This window comes from Balaenoptera borealis, assembly GCF_965194805.1.
Source record: "Balaenoptera borealis genome assembly, contig: HAP1_SCAFFOLD_960, whole genome shotgun sequence".
NCBI lineage: Eukaryota > Metazoa > Chordata > Mammalia > Artiodactyla > Balaenopteridae > Balaenoptera > Balaenoptera borealis.
The window spans coordinates 228596-251603 of NW_028123247.1; the positions used below are offsets into that span (position 1 = coordinate 228596).

Below are 23008 nucleotides of genomic sequence, written 5' to 3' on the forward strand. Positions count from 1 at the left end.
GTTAAGAAACCAGCACAGACTAAGAGATTTCATCACTGCTAAAATTCAATTGATTTCTAAACATAGTTTTCTGAAACAGAATACAATAAGAATTTGATACTTACCAGTTAGTGTTCTCCTCCACAGAGTCACACCCTCTGGACAAACACAGTGAGATCCATACTCTCTGGGTAAATAAGTGTGCATCCTCATGGACCTTGGAAGACACTGAAAAGTAAATTCCTCTATTGCTTAAGTGCATGCCTTAATGCCAGTTACCATTCCTCTTACGTACTATCGTATGGCTGGCATTCCAACTTGAATTCCTCAAAAATGAAATAAGACATTTTATAAATGAGTTAATGATACATTTCCGAATTTAAAAACCATTCCCACTCAAGGAAGGAAAATGTACTAGATGCTTCTGTGTTTAAATTCATTCTTAAGTTAGCATGAATGGTGCAAGAAAGCATTTTGTAAAACAATGTAATGTCCTTGCAGAGAGGGAAACCGCTGTCGCCAATAAACCCGCATTATAATGCATCAAGAAGATCTTTCTCTTTACAATACACAACATAGAGAAGCATAAATAAATCACTGGCTTACTCCGAAAGAGCAAAGATTTTGGGTTCATGCATTTGGAAACTAGACTTATTAAATAAAACTGGTAAACATATCTACCATAAATAGTGCTGGTTAAAGGTAAAGGAATCCTAAAATTACAAAGTATCTTTGTATATTTTTAGAGATAACATCACTGGTTATTTTGAAATTAAATAATAGGGATTTATATATTAAAATACTAAAAACCTAGGACATATAAAATATCTGGGGTTTTGAGGGTCATAAGTGTGGGAATTTTTAGTACCTAACACTAATAGTGAACAACTCTTTTCACTATAAAATTACACTATTTATAAAAGACTTTACAACTGAGTTAAATATGAATAATTGGAACATGCCAGCTCTAAAGTACCTTTAACAATTAACTACGGTATCTCGTTCTCTTCCCTATCACTGACTGCCACGTTCCACACTTAAGTAAAGGGTGGAGAGAACTAGTTGAGAGCACTGAAGATCAAAATCGGAGAGGGAAAATAAAGTGAAGGCAGTAGACAAGGATAAAAAGGGTGTGTTTTACCCTTCTTTTAATCTGTGTTTCAGTGATTAGCAAGGTTCATGAGGAGGTACACATAAAATATCCCAAAGATCTCTTTCCAAAAAGGAAATACCAATACCAATAGTAACTATCATGTGACTACTGCAAACATGCAATGAAGTATCCAGCCATGCAAAGTCACAAGGACACCAGAAGAAATCAATATATTTCAATACCATGGTTTTGAAACTGAACTTTGAGCTGGACGACCCAGCCAAGTCATTTTTACACATGATAAATTAGAATCATGGGTAATTTAGGCTTGAAATGTAAATAAAGTCATTTAAAACATTGCAAAGAAAGGATGTGCTTATCAAAGAAATAACTACTTAATGGACACAAGAGTTACAAATAACCATTTCAAATGATCCACTGTAGTCATATTTAATTAAACATTTTTTGAAAAAAATTAGAAACTGTTTTCGGGGGCAGGAGAGGCAGCACTGGAAAGTATGGCAAATTTCTGTAAGCAAGTAAGGCTTTCTTTTCTCTCTAGTCAGTCACAGTACTTCTCCCTTCTATCCTAATCTCCTTCTAATGTAGCCCAATGAAAATCTAATTCTGATAATATAATTTTAATTTCATTCTCAGCTATTTATTAAGTACCAACATCATACTAAGTATTCTGGGAAACTGGAGAAAAGTCAAAGACATGGTTCCCTACCTTTGAGGGACTGCTATTGATTATATACATTCAAATATTGAACAAATAACCATTTAGTTACATTCAAGGCACTGTGCTAGGAGCTGGAGACTTAGCAATGAGCAGGGCTAGCAGTGTACCTGTTCATCCTGTAATTAAAAGTGTGGTAAAATCTAAGGATAGGAAGTACAAGGTGCCATAGAGCATCTGCTGGGTGAACTAATCTCCTCTGAGGAAAGGGGATCACTGAGAAGTGACAACTGACCTTGTGAAGAGAAAGAGATAACTAGACAAAAGCTAGGATAAAGGAAGGCAGGAAAGCAAGAGGAGTAGGAAGGCAAGCATTCCCGGCACTGAGGAGTGAGGAGGAGGATGGTAGATTCCAGGAGCTGAGAGAAGGTCAGTGTGCCTGGAGCAAATAGTGAAGGGGATGGGGCAGAGGCTAGTGAAACAGACAGAGCCCAAATTACATAGGGCCTTAGATGCATTAAGCAACAGAATATTCAAATTGTAGTTTTAAATGCTTTGAAATAGCATGCTGATTATAAAGTTGAAAAGGATTAGAAAGGAGGGAGGATGGAAAGGGAGGGAGGTAGTGGGTGAGGATCACTTGAACCCTCATAATAGTTTGGACTAGGGTAGAGGTAGTATTGCTGGAGAGAGGTGGGTGGACTCAATATTTAAAACATAAAATAAACAGGATTGTATAAACAAGTAGTAAAAGACAGGTGGTATCAAGGATGACTCCCCACATCCTGGCTTGAAAGCCAGGTGGATAAGAAGGTTACCCATTAGGATAGGGGACTCTGGAGGGAGCCCAGATGTCGAGAGGAAATAGCAGGGGCTCAGTTTTGGACTCGTTAACTTTGAGGTGACTTTGAGGCATCCGAGGAGAGAGTACAAACAGGGAATTGTATATACAGTTCTGATACTCTGAAAAGATCTGCTATAAATAAGAATTAATATAGAATAGATAAAATTTATATAGATGATATTTAAAGCCAAGGGTGTGTGGATAAGACTGCCTACAGAGCAAATATAGACCAAAAGTGGAGATCTGCTACTGCAAAACAATTTCATCCCAATAAAAAAAAAAGGGTGTTGAAGAACTCAAAGTTTAAAAAAGAGATCCATCACAAGTGTTTTGGCAGAATATTTAATTTTAGGTTCTGGACTATTCCTAACACATCATTAGAAAACAATCAATTGATCTGTGTAGGGGTAGAGGTGATGACAGAGTATATGCAAGTATATAAAAAAAAATTATTTGGGATTAATATTGTTCTGAGATTAAATCAAGAAGGAAAAAAGAAAGGAAAGGGAACTTCCTCTTTCAGTAACAGCAGAGTAGGTAATTCTAATCAGCTCTTATGATGAGGATAATTTAAAAAGCTGGACAGGGCTTCCCTGGTGGCGCAGTGGTTGAGAATCTGCCTGCCAATGCAGGGGACACGGGTTCGAGCCCTGGTCTGGGAAGATCCCACATGCCGCGGAGCAACTGGGCCCGTGAGCCACAACTACTGAGCCTGAGCGTCTGGAGCCTCTGCTCCGCAACAAGAGAGGCCGCGATAGTGACAGGCCCGCGCACCGCGATGAAGAGTGGCCCCCACTCGCCGCAACTGGAGAAAGCCCTCACACAGAAACGAAGACCCAACACAGCCAAAAATAAACATAATAAATAAATAATAAATAAAAATTAAAAAAAAAAAAAAAAGCTGGACAAAATGTAATAATCATCTGCACAAAGGCATATGGAAACTAACAAGGTAGTGAAAAAATTTCGCATCCAAGATCTAAGAGACAATGGAAATCCAGAAAGGTAAGCATGTAATTTGGGGCCTGGTTTTCCCCTGGAAGCATCTGCTGATTCTAGAAAAGGCTCCTGAGAGGCTGAAAACTTAAGCAGCCTTTCTGACAGCCTTACAGAGGCACTGGTAAGCCCCCCCGGATAAGACAAGGGTAATCCTAAAGTAGCCCAGAGATTGGTTCAAGATGGCGGAGTAGAAGGACGTGCGCTCACGCCCTCTTGTGAGAGCACCGGAATGACAACTAACTGCTGAACAATCATCGACAGGAAGACACTGGAACTCACAAAAAAAGATACCCCACATCCAAAGACAAAGGAGAAGCCGCAATGAGATGGTAGGAGGGGCGCAATCACAATAAAACCAAATCCCATAACTGCTGGGTGGGCGACTCACATACTGGAGAACAATTATAACACAGAAGTCCACCCACTGGAATGAAGGTTCTGAGCCCCACGTCAGGCTTCCCAACCTGGGGGTTCGGCAACGGGAGGAAGAATTCCTACAGAATCAGACTTTGAAGGCTAGGGGGATTTGATTGCAGGACTTCGATAGGACTGGGGGAAACAGAGACTCCACTCTTGGAGGGCACACACAAAGTAGTCTGTGCATCGGGACCCAGGGGAAGAAGCATTGACCCCACAGGAGACTGAACCAGACCTACCTGCTAGTGTAGGAGGGTCTCCTGCAGAGGCAGGGGGTGGCTCTGGCTCACCGTGAGGACAAGGACACTCACTGGCAGCAGAAGTTCTGGGAAGTACTGCTTGGCGTGAGCCCTCCCACAGTCCGCCATTAGCCCCACCAAAGAGCCCAGGTAGGCTCCAGGGTTGGGTCGCCTCAGGCCAAACAACCAACAGGGAGGGAGCCCAGCCCCACCCATCAGCAGACAAGCATATTAAAGGCTTACTGAGCTCTGCCCACCAGAGCAACACCCAGCTCTACCCACCACCAGTCCCTCCCATCAGGAAACTTGCACAAGCCTCTCAGATAGCCTCATCCACCAGAGGGCAGACAGCAGAAGCAAGAACTACAATCCTGCACCCTGTGAAACAAAAACCATATTCACAGAAAGATAGACAAGATGAAAAGGCAGAGGGCTATGTACCAGAGGAAGGAACAAGACAAAAGCCCAGAAAAACAACTAAATGAAGTGGAGATAGGCAACCTTCCAGAAAAAGAATTCAGAATAAGGATAGTGAAGATGATCCACGACCTTCAAAAAAGAATGGAGGCAAAGATCGAGAAGATGCAAGAAATGTTTAACAAAGACCTAGAAGAATTAAAGAACAAACACCTCAAAGAATTAAAGAACAAACAAACAGAGATGAACAATAAAATAACTGAAATGAAAAATACACTAGAAGGAATCAATAGCAGAATAACTGAGGGAGAAGAATGGATAAGTGACTCGGAAGACAGAATAGTGGCACTCACTGCCGCAGAACAGAATAAAGAAAAAAGAATGAAAAGAAATGAAGACAACCTAAGAGACCTATGGGACAACACTAAACGCGACAACATTCGCATTATAGGGGTCCCAGAAGGAGAAGAGAGAAAGAAAGGACCTGAGAAAATATTTGAAGAGATTATAGTCGAAAACTTCCCTAACATGGGAAAGGAAACAGCCACCCAAGTGCAGGAAGCGCAGAGAGTCCCAGGCACGATAAACCCAAGGAGAAACACGCTGAGACACCTAGTAATCAAACTGACAAAAATTAAAGACAAAGAAAAGTTACTGAAAGCAACAAGGGAAAAATGACAAATAACATACAAGGGAACTCCCATCACATTAACAGCTGATTTCTCAGCAGAAACTCTACAAGCCAGAAGGGAGTGGCACCATATATTTAAAGTGATTAAAGGAAAGACCTACAACCAAGATTACTCTACCCAGCAAGGATCTCATTCAGATTCAGTGGAGAAATCAAAAGCTTTACAGACAAGCAAAAGCTAAGGGAATTCAGCACCATCAAACAGCTCTATAACAAATGCTAAAGGAACTTCTCTAAGTGGGAAACACAAGGGAAGAAAAGGACCTACAAAAGCAAACCCATAACAATTAGGAAAACGGTAAGGAACATACATATCAATAATTACCTTAAATGTGAATGGATTAAATGCTCCAACCAAAAGACACAGGCTTGCTGAATGGATACAAAAACAAGACCCATATATATGCTGTCTACAATAGACCCACTTCAGACCTAGGGACACATACAGACTGAAAGTGAGGGGATGGAAAAAGATATTCCATGCAAATGTAAAGCAAAAGAAAGCTGGAGTGGCAATACTGATATCAGATAAAATAGACTTTAAAATAAAGAATGTCACAAGAGACAAGGAAGCACACTAAATAATGATCAAGGGATCAATTCAAGAAGAAGATATAACAATTATAAATATATATGCACCCAACACAGGAGCACCTCAATACATAAGGCAACTGCTAACAGCTATAAAAGAGGAAATCAACAGTAACACAATAATACTGTGGGACTTTAACACCTCACTTACACCCATGGACAGATCATCCAGACAGAAAATTAATAAGGAAACACAAGATTTAAATGACTCAATAGACCAGATAGATTTAATTAATACTTATAGGACATTCCATCCAAAAACAGCAGATTACACTTTCTTCTCAAGTGCACATGGAACATTCTCCAGGATAGATCACATCTTGGATCACAAATCAAGCTTCGGTAAATTTAAGAAAATTGAAATCATATCAAGCATCTTTTCCGACCACAACGCTATGAGATTAGAAATCAATTACAGGGGAAAAATGTAAAAAACACAAACACATGGAGGCTGAACAATATGTTACTAAATAACCTAGAAATCAAAGAGGAAATCAAAGAGGAAATCAAAAAACACCTAGAGACAAATTACAATGAAAACATGACAATCCAAAACCTATGGGATGCAGCAAAAGCAGTTCTAAGAGGGAAGCTTATAGCAATACAAGCCTACCTCAAGAAACAACAAACATCTCAAATAAACAATCTAACCTTACACTTAAAGAAACTAGAGAAAGAAGAACAAACAAAACCCAAAGTTAGTAGAAGGAAAGAAATCATAAAGATCAGAGCAGAAATAAATGAAATAGAAACAAAGAAAAGAATAGCAAAGATCAATAAAACTAAAAGCTGGTTCTTTGAGAAGATAAACAAAATTGATAAACCATTAGCCAGACTCATCAAGAAAAAAAGGGAGAGGACTCAAATTGATAAAATTAGAAATGAAAAAGGAAAAGTTACAATGGACACCGCAGAAATACAAAGTATCCTAAGAGACTACTACAAGCAACTTTATGCCAATAAAATGGACAACCTGGAAGAAATGGACAAATTCTTAGAAAGGTATAAGCTTCCAAGACTGAACCAGGAAGAAATAGAAAATATGAACAGACCAATCACAAGTAATGAAATTGAAACTGTGATTAAAAATCTTCCAACAAACAAAAGTCCAGGACCAGATGGCTTCACAGGTGAATTCTATCAAACATTTAGAGAAAACTTAACACCCATCCTTCTCAAACTCTTCCAAAAAACTGCAGAGGAAGGAACACCCCTAAACTCATTCTATGAGGCCACCATCACCCTGACACCAAAACCAGACAAAGACACTACTAAAAAAGAAAATTACAGACCAATATCACTGAAGAATATAGATGCAAAAATCCTCAACAAGATACTAGCAAACAGAATCCAACAACACATTAAAAGGATCATACACCATGATCAAGTGGGATTTATCCGAGGGATGCAAGGATTCTTCAATATACGCAAATCAATCAGTGTGATACACCACATTAACAAATTGAAGAATAAAAACCATATGATCATCTCAATAGATGCAGAAAAAGCTTTTGACAAAATTCAACACCCATTTATGATAAAAACTCTCCAGAAAGTGGGCATAGAGGGAACCTACCTCAACATAATAAAGGCCATATACGACAAACCCACAGCAAACATCATTCTCAATGGTGAAAATCTGAAAGCATTTCCTCTAAGATCAGGAACAAGACAAGGATGTCCACTCTCACCACTACTATTTAACACAGTTTTGGAAGTCATAGCCATGGCAATCAGAGAAGAAAAAGAAATAAAAGGAATACAAATTGGAAAAGAAGTAAAACTGTCACTGTTTGCAGATGACATGATACTCTACATAGAGAATCCTAAACATGCCACCAGAAAACTACTAGAGCTAATCAATGAAGCTGGTAAAGTAGCAGGATACAAAATTAATGCACAGAAATCTCTTACATTCCTTTATACTAATGATGAAAAATCTGAAAGAGAAATTAAGGAAACACTTCCATTTACCATTGCAACAAAAAGAATAAAATACCTAGGAATAAACCTACCTAGGGAGACAAAAGAACTGTACTCAGAAAACTATAAGACACTGATGAAAGAAATTAAAGATGATACAAACAGATGGAGAGATATACCATGTTCTCTGATTGGAAGAATCAATATTGTGAAAATGACTATACTACCCAAAGCAATTTACAGATTCAATGCAATCCTTATCAAATTACCAATGGCATTTTTTACAGAACTAGAATAATAAATCTTAAAATTTGTATGGGGACACAAAAGACCCCGAAAAAACTAAAGCAGTCTTGAGGGAAAAAAATGGAGCTGGAGGAATCAGACTCCCTGACTTCAGACTATACTACAAAGCTACAGTAATCAAGACAATATGGTACTGGCACAAAAACAGAAATACAGATCAATGGAACAGGATAGAAAGCCCAGAGATAAACCCAGGCACCTATGGTCAACTAATCTATGACAAAGGAGGCAAGGATTTACAACGGAGAAAGACAGTCTCTTCAATAAGTGGTGTTGGGAAAACTGGACAGCTACATGTAAAAGAATGAAATTAGAACACGCCCTAACACCATACACAAAAATAAACTCAAAATGGATTAGAGACCTAAATGTAAGACTGGACACTATAAAACTCTTAGAGGAAACATAGGAAGAACACTCTTTGACATAAATCACAGCAAGAACTTTTTTGATCCACCTTCTAGAGTAATGGAAATAAAAACAAAAATAAACAAATGGGACCTAATGAAACTTAAAAGCTTTTGCAAAGCAAAGGAAACTACAAACAAGACGAAAAGACAACCCTCAGAATGGGAGAAAACATTTGCAAATGAATCAACGGACAAAGGATTAATCTCCAAAATATATAAACAGTTCATGCAGCTCAATATTAAAAAAACAACCCAATCCAAAAATGGGCAGAAGACCTAAATAGACATTTCTCCAAAGAGGACATACAGATGGCCAAGAAGCACATGAAAAGCTGCTCAACATCACTAATTATTAGACAAATGCAAATCAAAACTACAATGAGGTATCACCTCACACCAGTTAGAATGGGCATCATCAGAAAATCTACAAACAATAAATGCTGGAGAGGGTGTGGAGAAAAGGGAACTCTCTTGCACTGTGGGTGGGAATGTAAACTGATACAGCCACTATGGAGAACAGTATGGAGGTTCCTTAAAAAACTAAAAATCGAATTACCATATGACCGAGCAATCCAGTACTGGGCATATACCCAGAGAAAACCACAATTCAAAAAGACACATGCATCCCAATGATCACTGCAGCACTATTTACAATAGCCAGGTCATGGAAGCAACCTAAATGCCCATCAACAGATGAATGGATAAAGATGTGGTACATACATACAACGGAATATTACTCAGCCATAAAAAGGAATAAGATTGGGTCATTTGTAGAGACTTGGATGGATCTAGAGACTGTCATACAGAGTGATGTAAGTCAGAAAGAGAAAATCAAATATCGTATATTAATGCATATGTGTGAACCTAGAAAAATGGTACAGATGAACCAGTTTGCAGGGCAGAAACAGAGACAAAGATGTAGAGAACAAACATATGGACACCAAGGGGGGAAAGTGGCACGGATGGGGGGTGGTGATGTGATGAATTGGGAGATGGGGGTTGACATATATACGCTAACATGTATAAAATGGATAACTAATAGGAACCTGCTGTATAAAAAAATAAAATTTAAAAATTAAAAAAAATAAATAACATAGCCCAGCCTTTGCAGAGAGGATAACCCAGTTTCAAGTCATCTGATGCATGAAACTGGATTAAGTGAGACTTTATTGCTAGTGCAGTTAAGTGGCTGTCAGAAGAAAACATATTCCTTTCTAGAGGAAGATATTACCCTAGGTCTCAAACTACTTCTATGAAAAATTTGTCAAAGACAAGATCAAGCACACAGTCAATAATATCCAGGCACACAAAGAGATAATATGAATGAGAACCAGCAGACGCAAAAGGAAATAGAAAAGTACCAAAAGGAGCCCCAGGTATTGGTGCTATCTGATACATACCTGGTTCAAAAGAATAAAAGATACAATTGAGAATTTTGACAGAAAAATCAAAGGTACTTTTTTTTAATTTTTTTTTTTATGGCTGTGTTGGGTCTTCGTTTCTGTGCAAGGGCTTTCTCCAGTTGCGGCAAGCGGGGGCCACTCTTCATCGCGGTGTGCGGGCCTTTCACTATCGCAGCCTCTCTTGTTGCGGAGCACAGGCTCCAGACGCGCAGGCTCAGTAGTTGTGGCTCACGGGCCTAGCCGCTCTGTGGCGTGTGGGATCCTCCCAGACCAGGGCTCGAACCCGTGTCCCCTGCATTAGCAGGCAGATTCTCAACCACTGCGCCACCAGGGAAGCCCCAAAGATACCTTTTAAAAAGGATATGGCAGAATTTTTCAAGAGCTAAATAGAAATTCCAGACCAGAAAAATACAATAATCAAAAGCAGCTTAGACACAGATGAATTAGTGAACTGAAACATGGGCCAAGATAACACTCAGAATGAATCACAAAGAGAAAAGGATGGAAAAGAAGAAAAAAGACATAGAAGATACTATGAAAAGGTCAAATATATGTGAAATTGCAGTCCTCGAAGGAGAGAAAAGATTAAGCAGAGCATTATTTTAAAAGATAATGTCTGAGAATTTTCCAAAACTGACAAAGTAAGCCACAGATTCAAGAAGCCATACATATGCTAGAAAGAAACCTCCATATAGATAGGGAAAAATCTTGTTCATAAAACATCTATTTACAAACAGCCCAATCAAAAATTGAGCGGAAGATCTAGATAGACATTTCTCCAAAGAAGACATACAGATGGCCAAGAGGCACAAGAAGAGATGCTCAACATCACTAATTATTAGAGAAATGCAAATCAAAACTACAATGAGGTATCACCTCACACCAGTCAGAATGGCCATCATCAAAAAATCTATAAACAATAAATGCTGGAGAGGGTGTGGAGAAAAGGGAACCCTCCTACACTGTTGGTGGGAAGGTAAATCGGTACAGCCACTATGGAGAACAGTATGGAGATTCCTTTAAAAACTAAAAATAGAGCTACCACATGATCCAGTAATCCCACTCCTGGGCATATATCTGGAGAAAACCATAATTTGAAAGGATACATGCACCCCAATGTTCATTGCAGCACTATTTACAATAGCCAGGTCATGGAAGCAACCTAAATGCCCATCAACAGAGGAATGGATAAAGAAGATGGGGTACACATATACAATGGAATATTACTCAGCCATAAAAAGAATTAAATAATGCCATTTGCAGTGACATGCATGGACCTAGAGATTGTCACACTGAGTGAAGTAAGTCAGACACAGAAAGGCAAATATCATATGATATTGCTTATATGTGGAATCTAGAAAAATGGTACAAATGAACCCATTTACAAAACAGAAATTGAGTCACAGATTTTGTAGAAAATCTGTAGAAAATCTGTAGAAAACAAATTTATGGTTACTAACGGGGAAAGGGATAAATTGGGATTGAAATATACACACTACTATATATAAAATAGGTAATTAATAAGAACCTACAGTATAGCACATGGAACTCTGTTCAATATTCTGTAATGACCTATATGGGAACAGAGTCTAAAAAAGAGTGGATATATGTATATGTATAACTGACTCACTTTGCTGTATAGCAGAAGTTAACACAACATTGTAAATCAACTGTATTACAATAAAAAATTAATTTAAAAAACTGAATGTGAAATACATTTTCAGGCCAAAAAAGAAAAAGAGAATTTGTCACTAGCAGATTTGTACTAAAGGAAATACTAAGGGGTATTTTTCTTCAGGCAGAAGAAAAATGATTCCAAATGAAAACACTACAGGCAACAAAAAATGACAAATATGTGGGTAAATCTGAATAAATATTGATTATATAAAACAGTAATAACTGTGAGTCTTGAAATACATAAATAATTAAAATATCTGACAACAATAACACAAAAATAAGAGCACTTATATTATCAGAAAGAAGGTAAAAATACCAATGAACATTCAACTTCGGTAATGTGTCTTTGTTATAATCCCAGAGGTCACTAACAAAGTAAAAGAGAGTTCCAAGCTAATGGGAGGGGGCGGAAAATAAAGTAATAAAACCACTTCATTAATTCATAAAAAGGAAGTAATTGACAAAAAAAAACACCAAACAGAAAAAACAACTAAATAGTAAGATAATATATGCAATTAAAAGTAAATGGATGAAATGTTCTAATTAAAACAGAGTCAGATTGGATAAAAAATAAAACCCAAACATGTTGTTTACAAAATTAATCTAAAACATTAGGATAAACCACAGAGTGGAAGAAGATATTTCAATACATAACCAACAAAGGACTTGGATTCAGAATACATAAACGTTAGTTTGTGGTATATTATATGGATATACCACAATTTGTTTATCCATTCACCTGTTGATGGCCATGTGGATTAGTTTTCATTTCGACTATCACAAATAGAGTTGCAATGATATTACTGCAATAATTACAATTGTAATTATTATTACAATTATATACAAGTCTTTATATAAACACTTGCTTTAATTTCTCTTAATCCTTAGAAGTGACCTGGTTGAGTGATTCAATAGGTGTATGTTTAAACTTCTGAGAAACTGCCAAACTGTTTCCCTAACTGATTGTACAATTTTATTGATACATTTCCACCAACAGTGTATGAGAGTTTGAGTTGCTCCACATTCTTGCCTATACTTAGTATTATCAGGGTTTTGTTAGTACATATATTCTAACAGGTGTATAAATTTATTTGCATTTATCTAATGACTAATGATACTGAACATCTTTCGTTTATTGGCTATCCACAAATCTTTGGTGAAGTATCAGTTTAAATTTCTTGCCCTTTTTTAAATTGGGTTGTTTTATTACTGAGTCTTGAGAGTTCTTTGTGTATTCTGAACACATATGCTTTATCACGCATGTGATTTATATTTTCTCCCATTCCATGACTTATTTTTTCATTCTCTTAACTGCCTTCTGAAGAGCAAAAGCTTTACACTTTCATGAAATCAAATTTATCAAATTTTTCTTCTATGGATCATGCTTTTAGTATCAATATATAAAGAAATCTTTGTGTAACCCAAGGTCACAAAGATTTAGTCTTATGTTTTCTTCTAGAAGTTTTTACGATTTTAGTTTTTAACACTCAAGTTTATGATCTATTTGGGGTTAACTTCTGTATATGGTACAAAGTATGGACTTTTTTCTCAACTGACCCAGCCCTATTTGTTGAAAGGACTATCCTCTCTGCAATGAATTGCCTTTGTACCTGTGTTAAAATCAACTGGGAACATATCTATGGGCTTTTTAAAAATCTCTCCATATGTCCCACTGATTTGTCTTTATACCAGTATTCATAGTCTTAATTGCTATGCTGTATATTATGTCTCAAAATCAGGTAATAGAAGTCTTCCAACTTTCTCTTTTTCAAAATTGTTTTGGCTATTCTAAGCCCTTTGAATTTTCGTATGAATTTGAGAATTCACTTACTTTCTACAACAGAAAAAACCCCTAACCTGCTGGAATTATTATTTTTCATTAAATATATAGATTTATCTGAGAAGAACTGACATAATAATATTGAATCTTCTGATCCATGAACGTGGTGTATCTCCATTCACTTAGTTCTTTTATTATTTCTCTCAGCAATGTTCTATAGTTTTCAGTATACAGGTCTTAACACATTTATCAGATTTATCCCTAAGTATTACATACTTTCACTGTTTAAGAAAAACTTCAATTTCCAATTGCTTATTGCTAGTGTGTAGAAATACAATTTATTCGTACATTTATCTTGTACCCTGCAACCTTTCCATACTCAGTAGTTCTAAATATTTTTCTTTTGTAGATTGCTACATAGATGATAATGTCATCTGACAGAAAAACGCAGCCTCATTTCTTTCTCTGAAATGTGGATACCTTTCACTTCTGTTGCCTTTCTGCACTGGTTACAATACCTAGCACAGTGTTGAACAAATGCAGTAAGGAGTGTACACTCTTGGCTTGTTCCTGATACTAGGGGAAAACATTCAGTCTTTCACCTTTAAGTACGATGTTACCTGCAGGTTTTTCACAGAGGAAGTTCCTATCTATTCCTAGTGTGCTGAAGTTTGGGGTTTTTTCTCCAGGAATGATGTTGGGTTTTGTCAAATGTTTTTCCGAAATCTACTGAGATGATCAGATGGTGGCATTTTGTTTTTTGTTTTGTTTTAGTTTGTTGATATGATGGCTTATATTGATTAGATATGGAATTTTAAACCAACCCTAAGTTACTGTGATAAACCCTGACTGGTCATGATGTATTAGCCCTTTTATATTGCTGAATTTGATCTGCTGTTTTTGAAAAGATGTTTGCATCTAAGTTCATAAGGGATACGCACCTATAGTTTTTTTGTAATGTCTATGTCTTATTTGGGTATCAGGATAATGCTGGCCTCCTAGAATCGTTTGTGAAGTTCTTACTTTATCCTCTATTTTCTGGAAGAATCTGTGTAGAACTGTTATTATTTCATTTACATTTACCCTAATTTTTACCACTTCTGGAGCTCTGCATTTCTTCATGTAAATCCAATTTCCATCTGGTATTATATTACGTCTGCCTTAAAGAACCTCCCTCACCATTTCTTGTAGTGTAAGTCTAGTACAATGAATTCTTTCAATTTGTTTGTCTAAAAACAAAATAGTTTTTTGCCTCCATCCTTGAAAGATATTTTCACTGGGTACAGATTTCTTGCTGACCTTTTTTGCTGTTGTTGTTGCTTTTGCTTGCAGTACTTTTAATACAACATTCCACTGCTCCCTAGCCTGCATATTTTCCGACCATAAGGCTGCTTAATTCTCACATTTGTTCCTCTATATTTAACGTTTCTTTTGTCTCTGGCTGTTCCCAAGGCTGTCTCTTATTTTTCATTTTCAGCAGTTTGATCACGATGTGCCTAGGAGGACGGTGTGTGTGTATTTACCTTGCTTGGGGTCCTCCGAGCTTCTTGGGTCTTTGGCTTGTTGTCATTAGTTAATCTCAAAAAAGTCTTGGCCATTATATCTTCAAATAGTTCTTCTCTCTGCTCTCATTCTGAGACTTTGATTGCCCGTGTATTATACCACTTTATACTGTCTCAAAGCCACTGAATGCTCTCTTGTATTTTTTCATTCTTTTTTATCTTTGTGTTTCCGTTTAGATAACTTCTACCTTCAAGTTCACTGATTCTTTCCCCAGTTGGCCCTGTTGGAGAAACGCTTCATCTCTGATATCCTTTTTTTATTTCTAGGATTTCCATTTGATTCTTTTATAGTGCCCAACCCGCTGCTGAAACGCCCTGTGTGCCCGTGCACGTCACTGTGAGGCAGTGGGCAGCGCTGTGCCCCTGCTCCCCAGCAGCAATCATCACCGCACCTACATCACCAGAGCAGGTCCTGTCCAGTCTCCTACCCCGGCCACGGCAAGCAGGCCTGGGGAAACGGGCTCACAGGTGAGTGCAAAGCTCCCTTGTGCCGGCAGCTCTGAGTCATTCCAAACTGACACGCGAGCCCACAGATCAATCTTTAAAAACTTGTCAAACATTTAGCTGATTTCTTCTAACAATCCTTTGGGGGTGGCCACGCCTTCCTCTTCCACTCTTGTCAAAAGTCGGTGTCTCTGTGTCCCATCTTTCCTCAGAGAGCTCTTCTGAATACAGTTCACTTGATTGCTTTGTGACCACTGCTGACGGGCTCAAGAAAAGTTACGATGATGTGAATTTTGTGAACAAGCCATTGTTGTTAGAATGGGAGTGATGTTTTCTTGCACACATCTATATCCTAAGTAGAAGTGGAACTGATTCTTTTGCTTCTGAGCCCTGAATATTCCTTACTCTCTTATAAGCTTAACCATACATTTAAAAGAATGCTTATTTTACTTTTTCTAGAGTTTCTAGATGTTCTGATTTGGGAACATTTTCTAGGCTATCCACTTCACCACACTGCCAAAAGGCTAGCTAATCCATACAGTTTTAAATCAAACATTTCAGACCTTTATTCCAGTGGAGTATGTGAATATCTTCTTTGTTTTAGAGTCTTGCAAGGATTGTAAATTAAAATATCCATAAATTATCCTTTGTATCATCCAAATGCCTAAAGTCAGAAACAATATTCAAATATTTCTGTGATAATGGTGGCCCCGTTATCACAGAAATAAAAGATTTTCTAATTAAGAAATTCAGAAGTTCCAGCTCATTTTTATCATAGGCAGGATAAAAATAACACATGATTGAATGACTAAGAAGCACATGTGAGAACACTGGTCTCCACTAGAATTTAGCTTACTGAAAGGGAATATTTTTAGATCTATTAAGAATATTAGCTTATGTAACTTTTTATAAATGCCCAGAAAAAACTATATTTGCAGCCAGTGTTTCCACTGAATTTACTATTATTGTCTAATAATTAATGATGTTACTCTATTTTGTCCTTAAACACAAATGGATATACATAAAAAGATATAACACAGACATTATCTTCAAAATGCATTGTGATCAATGTATTTTTATTTTTGAGCTGTAAACCATAGAAGAAAGAGTCATTTTATCCCATCTGTCCATGCTCTCTAATTCTTTTGGTTAATACTACTTCTTTTTTTCTTAGTGAACTGGAAGAATAAGTTACACAATTTTATGCTTCCTATCCCACAAAAACTCCTCATAAGGTCAACTCTGACCCTGATGATTTTTCTCCATCAATCTGACATTATAGGAGTAACTTCACTTTCTTCTTCACCTTACTTCACATCAGAGTGGCCTTCAATGCTAAGCCTGTCAGTAGAGTCCTACTCTACTGCGGGCTTTTTATGACCTGTAGGGAGTATGGAACATCATGTTCCGGAACATCATGTTCTGCTTATTATGTATAACTGTGTTGCCTTTACAAAATCCTTGTGCTTTTTTCAGAACTTAACTTTTAACTTATCTCAGAAAACATCACCTAGAGTGAGGAAGACAGGTACTTTTATTTTTGAACTGCAAACCAAAGGAAAAAGCAATTTGTATCATCTGTTTGTGCTCTTTAATTCTTTTAGTTAAGACTATTTCTTTTTTTCTTGGTGCACTGTAAGAATAAATTATATAATTGTATGCTTCAACAAAATATCATAGTCAAACGCTGAATTTTTTAAGCCTAGATTTTCTTAACTGTCAAATGAGAATAAATACGTGGTGTGGAGTTGTTATAAGAGGTTTAAAAGGATGTGTCTAAAGCACTGAGCACAGGGCCTGGCCCACAGGAAGGGTTCCTCACATTATTATTATTGGTTATCCACATATCTGTGCCACTTGAAATAGGCCTTAAAAAGTAAGTAAAGTTAAGCTTTTAGTAACAAATGTATTTATTTACATAGTAAAGGCTATCTATAAAAATTTAAAAATAAACTTTTAAAAATCTACCTCTATTCAGTAGATACAAAATGCTCAAATAATCACATTGGGAAAAACTTATAATATAATAAAAGTAGAACTAATGAATCTTTTCAGAATCAAAAGATTCGTAGACATCTACTGATCTCAAATGATTAAGTTTCATATTGATGAATTATGTCTCTTTTATCCTTTCCCTATTATATATCTTTCTCCCACTCCTCCCCCAAAAAAGGTCTCTCTAGAAACGTAAGTCAGCATTATATCACTCCACTGACATCCTGTTTTTACTTCTCATCCAAAAATGCCATTAGTGGATCAAGTGTCACTGGTCTTTCAGGTAGACACTTACTGTCTCAGAATATCAAGCTCAATCAATGCTCATTTTAAAATTATTTTTGAGTGCCTATTTTTGCCAAGCACTCTTCTAGATTCTGGGGATACAGTGATAAATCAGACCGACAAGCCTTCTGCCCTTATGGAAGAAAGAGAAAAGAAGGGTAGGTGATGAGGTCAGAAAGCTAGTCAGGGTCATTTTAGGGCATGGTAAGGAGTTTTACTCTATCTGAAATGGGAAGTTACTTGTATTACTTTCCTGTGGTTGGTATAATAAATTAGCACCAACTGAGTGGCTTAGAACAACAGAAATGTATTCTCTCACAGTTCTGGAGGCCATCAGTCCTAAATCAGTATCACTCAGCCAAAATCAAAGGGTTGGCAAGGACACACTCCCTCCAGAGGCACTAGGTAGAATCAGTTACTTGCCTCTTCCAGCTTCTGGTAGTTGCTGGCATTCCTTGGCTGGTGGCCTCATCACTGCAATCTCTGCCTCTGTCTTCACACTGCCTTCTCCTCCACGTCTGGGTCAAATCTCCCTGGGCTCTCCTCTTATAGGGATACATCTGATGGCATTTAGGGCCCACCCAGATAATCCAGGATAATCTCCCTGTCTCAAGATCCTTAACCACATCTACAAAACCTCTTTTTCTAAATAAGGTAACATTTACAGGTTCCAGGGATTAGGACCTGATATCTTTGGGAGGCCACTGTTCTGCCTACCACACCACTTTAGTAGTTTTCATTCAAGAAGAAAAGATATGACTGATCTCTCTGAAAGATCTTTAAGAGATCTCACTGAAGAAAAAAATTAACTATGTGAGATGATGGAGGTATTAATTAATTTGATGGTGGTAAGCATTTCACGATGTATACGTATATTAAATCATCACACTGTACACTTTAAATGTATGCAATTTTATTCATCAAAGTAATGTGTAACTTGATCCTAAATAAATAAATAAATGAACAATCTCTCTGGCTGAATGGGCTCCAGGGAGCAAAGGGGAAGCAACAGGTCCAGTAAGGAGGCCTCTTGCAATAACCACACGAGAGATGACTCAGGCTGAGGAACTAAACTTATATATTACATATTTGTTGCAGTCACGATGAGCTAATGAAGAGGTTGCATAGCAGTTTAGAGAGAGGGCCCAGGAGTCAGACTCCCTATTCAAACCTAATTATACCACTTGCTAGCACCGTGACTTTGGGCAAGTTACTCACCTAAGTTGCTTCTTCCTCGATCAAGTGACCCTTACAGAACTGCCATGAGCATTCAAAGAGATAAAAATGTGTAAAATGTTTGACAGAGTACAGTGCCTGACACATCGTAAGACCTCAATAAATGACCTACAGTTATTTTTATCTCTTCCTGACATTGCACATTTTCTAATAGACAATTTTACACCTTATTTGGTTCCCAAAATAAGTGAAAAAACAATAACAGGGTTCAATAACTCAACAGGTAGAGACTTTTTTTTTGCACTTCATTTATAAAGGAGTCACTGATATTACATGGTTAATTATATCATTACTATTTTACATTTTACAAAGGACCACAGTATTTTAGAAATTTATCCTGACAAAACAAATTCTTTCATTTCTAGACAACCAGAAGTTCAAGTCAAATCTAACATCCAATATTAATTCAACTTAATATATTGTGGAAAGAATTCAAACTTAATCAATAAAGACCACAGAAAAAACCTGTTTTCTTTTTCAAAAGATACCCCAGGATTAAATCATATAAAATAGATATAACTACTACAGTTGTTCCTTGAACAATGTGGTTTAGGGGCGTCAACCCTCCACACAGTGGGAAATCCACATATAACTTTACGGTTGGCCCTCCCTCCATATCCCAGATTCCGTAACCACAGATTCAACCAACTTCTGATCGTGTAGTACAATGGTACATATGTATTGAAAAAGTCCAAGCACAGATGGGCCCAAGCAGTTCAAACCCGTGCTGTTCAAGGGTCAACTGTATATTCAGAAGTGTCTCATATCTATAATTAGATAGAGAATTTAAATTGGAGGTCAAAATATTTCCTTTCTGGATTCTTATTTAAATTAACCTTGAGATGAGTGATCTAACTGCACTATCCTTCATCATCTACTTTGGATATAACTTAGAAAGTAAACTGAAGAAATACTGTGGGTTAGCTCAGTTCTAATCCTGCCTCTCTTTCTGCCACTTTATTTTTAACCTTAAATTCCTTCATCTCTAAAACAGTGAAAAATAGCAACCTATTTTTTAAACCATTTTTCAGTTAATTCATTATTGTAAAGATAAAATGCAAATGCAAAGAAAACAACAGAAACAAAAACAAAATCAAAAACATTTTGTTTGGTGAATTTTTATAATACATAAGCCCAGAAATATCTCCATCACTTTATCTGATGTTCTTTAAGGTAAAGATAAGGTACAGCAGGAGTTCTAAAAGCTGCTAATACTACTGTTATAAATGTGAAAAGAACCTGGGCAATGATTAACTTCTTACATAAAATAATTATTATTCATGTCTTTAAATTCTCTAAAAATAAATCATTCACTGAAGATTAGCATTAGAGCGTATTCAAACTATTTTTCCCCATCGATTTAATAAATTATCAACCAAGACACTCAAAAACCAGCAGAACCATACGGAAGCTCAAGCCAGAAATAATCTGGAAGTCATCCCTCGCTTTCCACATCTGATCTATTATGTAGTTCATTCTCTCCCAATAAGTGCATCTTGGATATATCCACCAGTCTCTATTGTCCCAATTAGCCGCCCTCGTGCTGCAGCTTCCCAACTCCCGCTCCAATCCACCCTCCACACAATTAGCAAATGATCATTGTAGCCTGTCCGTGGGATAAGTCACCGCCCTGCTTAAAGTCTTCAGTGGCTCTCCACTGTCCTAAGAAAGAGCAACACTTGCATATGCTCCGTCACTGTCCTCTCTTCAATTCACAACCTACCCCCACCCACTGGACTCCAACCACGCTTACCTCTTGCAGTTCCACCAAACTCTTCCTGCTGTCTCTGCCTGGACCACTCATTCTTGACTCCTCAAATGGCTGTTTCCTCCTATCCCTTCAGTTTTCAGTTCCTCAAAGATGTGTCCTTGACCTCCCAAAGCACAGTCAGTATCCTCCCACTCTCCCAGCTCCCCCAATGCCCCCCTCACTTTATCCTGTTCTTTACACTCACTCACTTGTTAAATGTCTGTTTCCCCCCTCTGGAAACGTCCTTGCGGGTAAGTTCTCTGTTTTGTTCACCTCTGTTTTCTCAGTGCTTAGAACAGTGCCTGGCACACGGGAGGTACTCAGTAAATTTTTATGAATGAATGAGAAGGCCGTTATTACTAAATGCTCATTTTGAGACACAAGATTGCTTTTTTAATAAAATTAGCTAAGAAATTATGGCCATGGCAAGAGTGAATAAAGTGGCTATGTGCAATTTTTGTCATACTTCTATCACTTGGAAGTAACCACTCACAGAAGCAAGGCAGAATTAAAGAAGGTGTTGTGAGTACCAACAAGTCTTAACAATATCTGAATACTATGATTTTAAATGATTTGCTCATAGGTTTTAGAATTTGATGTGGGGTTGCTTAAATGTTTAGCTGCCTACATTTTATATTAAACCCTCTATAAAAGTCATTATTATTGCCCCATAAAGAAGTCTTTCCCATTTGCTTAATTCTTCAGCATTTTTACATAAATCAGAATCACACAATTAAATACTCTCCTATGCTTGTTCTTTAATTGTTTTCCATAGTCTTTATGTCTTCCTGATACAGAATCTAATCTGGGGCTGTTTTCTACCTTTTTTAGTACAGGGCAAAATAAGTCCTAGATAAATGGCTGCTACGAAGATTGTCTTAGTAAATATTCATTAGTATACATTTTCTTTACATCCCTTTCTTCAGTTAATCTTCTGTATTATGAATTAAACTTAATAACTTTAAAAGCTTAATAAAATCTTACCCTCTGTAACTCAGTTATATAGTTTCTGCAGAGACATTTGATTCTTTGTACAAATATGCTCTATATGTGAGTGTATAATATTCTTTATACATTCCCATGAAATTAAGATTTCTCAGGAGTTATTATTTAGTTAAGTTTATTGTGAACGCATTAGCAAAGGATTTTTTTCAAAATAATTTAGAGACTTCCTAAAGCTCACTACTGTCTATCCTTCATCTTTTACTCTTGCTTTATGAAACTTTTAACTTGCAGTATGCGGCCTGTGGCCTGGATTTAGCCTGCTCAACACAGAGTGTACACCATGCTCAATATTTTTAGCTTTAAATTTAATTTGCTTATGTACAATAACTCCTTAGTTAAGAGGACCTAACCACCTGTTCCCTTCTACTACTGTTTAACTGGTACTCCCAGGTGACATGCTAACAAGCTTAGGTCAGTTAATATCACTTCAGTTGAATGTGAAATTAAACCTAGACTGTGTAGACATAAATCCATTGAAATTATGGAATGATTTGGGAAAAACAGACATGAAAAAGCTTCATTCACTTTTGAATCACACGTGATACTAAAATAAACATCTTCTCAATTCACCACTGTAATCAGTAAAAAAAAAAAAAAAATCCATATTGCCTGCATAGAAATGTGAACATCTTATAAAAATAACATGGTATATCCCTGATCTACATCACTGGAAACATGCCATATATGCCTAAAAATAAAACCCAAGGACACACTAATAATTACAGTATTTTAAACACATATAAATTAATTTAAAAATTATAAAAAAGTTAAACCAAACAGAAAGCCAAAGCAAAGTCTACAAAACTCACTATTAGCAAACAGAATCCCCGTTAGTAGGTAACCTCCCTGACCCCATTAGTAGTGTAAGCTCCCTGAAGACACAAAGACATCATCTGTCCTGTTCATTCAAGTTCTCATACAGAACAGCACTTTGCATATGGTACAAATAAATAATAAATAGCATGTATTAAATATTTAATATTATATATTAATAATGAATAAATATTAAACAGTCGGAGAAAAGAAAGTTCTAGTAGATCAAATATTTTGTTTACAGCAGGAAAACTAATTCTGAAGGAATTTAGGAAGTAATTAAATATAAAACTAAAACTGCAATGGCCACAATTCAATCTTTAGCAGGCACCACGGTGATTATTAGGACTATCAGTTAAACTATATTATCAGTGTTCTAGAAACACTATTAATATATATTTAAGTCAACAGAATACCAAATAAGATAGCTATGATTTTATAAGACTAAGATTTTTTTTGAGCTACTGAAA

At 36.8% G+C, this 23008-nt stretch overlaps 1 protein-coding gene across 1 annotated transcript in view; it reads right to left on the reverse strand.

The window, feature by feature from the left end:
* Window positions 1-23008, reverse strand: part of LOC309621762 (serine/threonine-protein phosphatase 4 regulatory subunit 4-like) — a 73868-nt gene that overhangs the window by 50492 nt on the left and 368 nt on the right.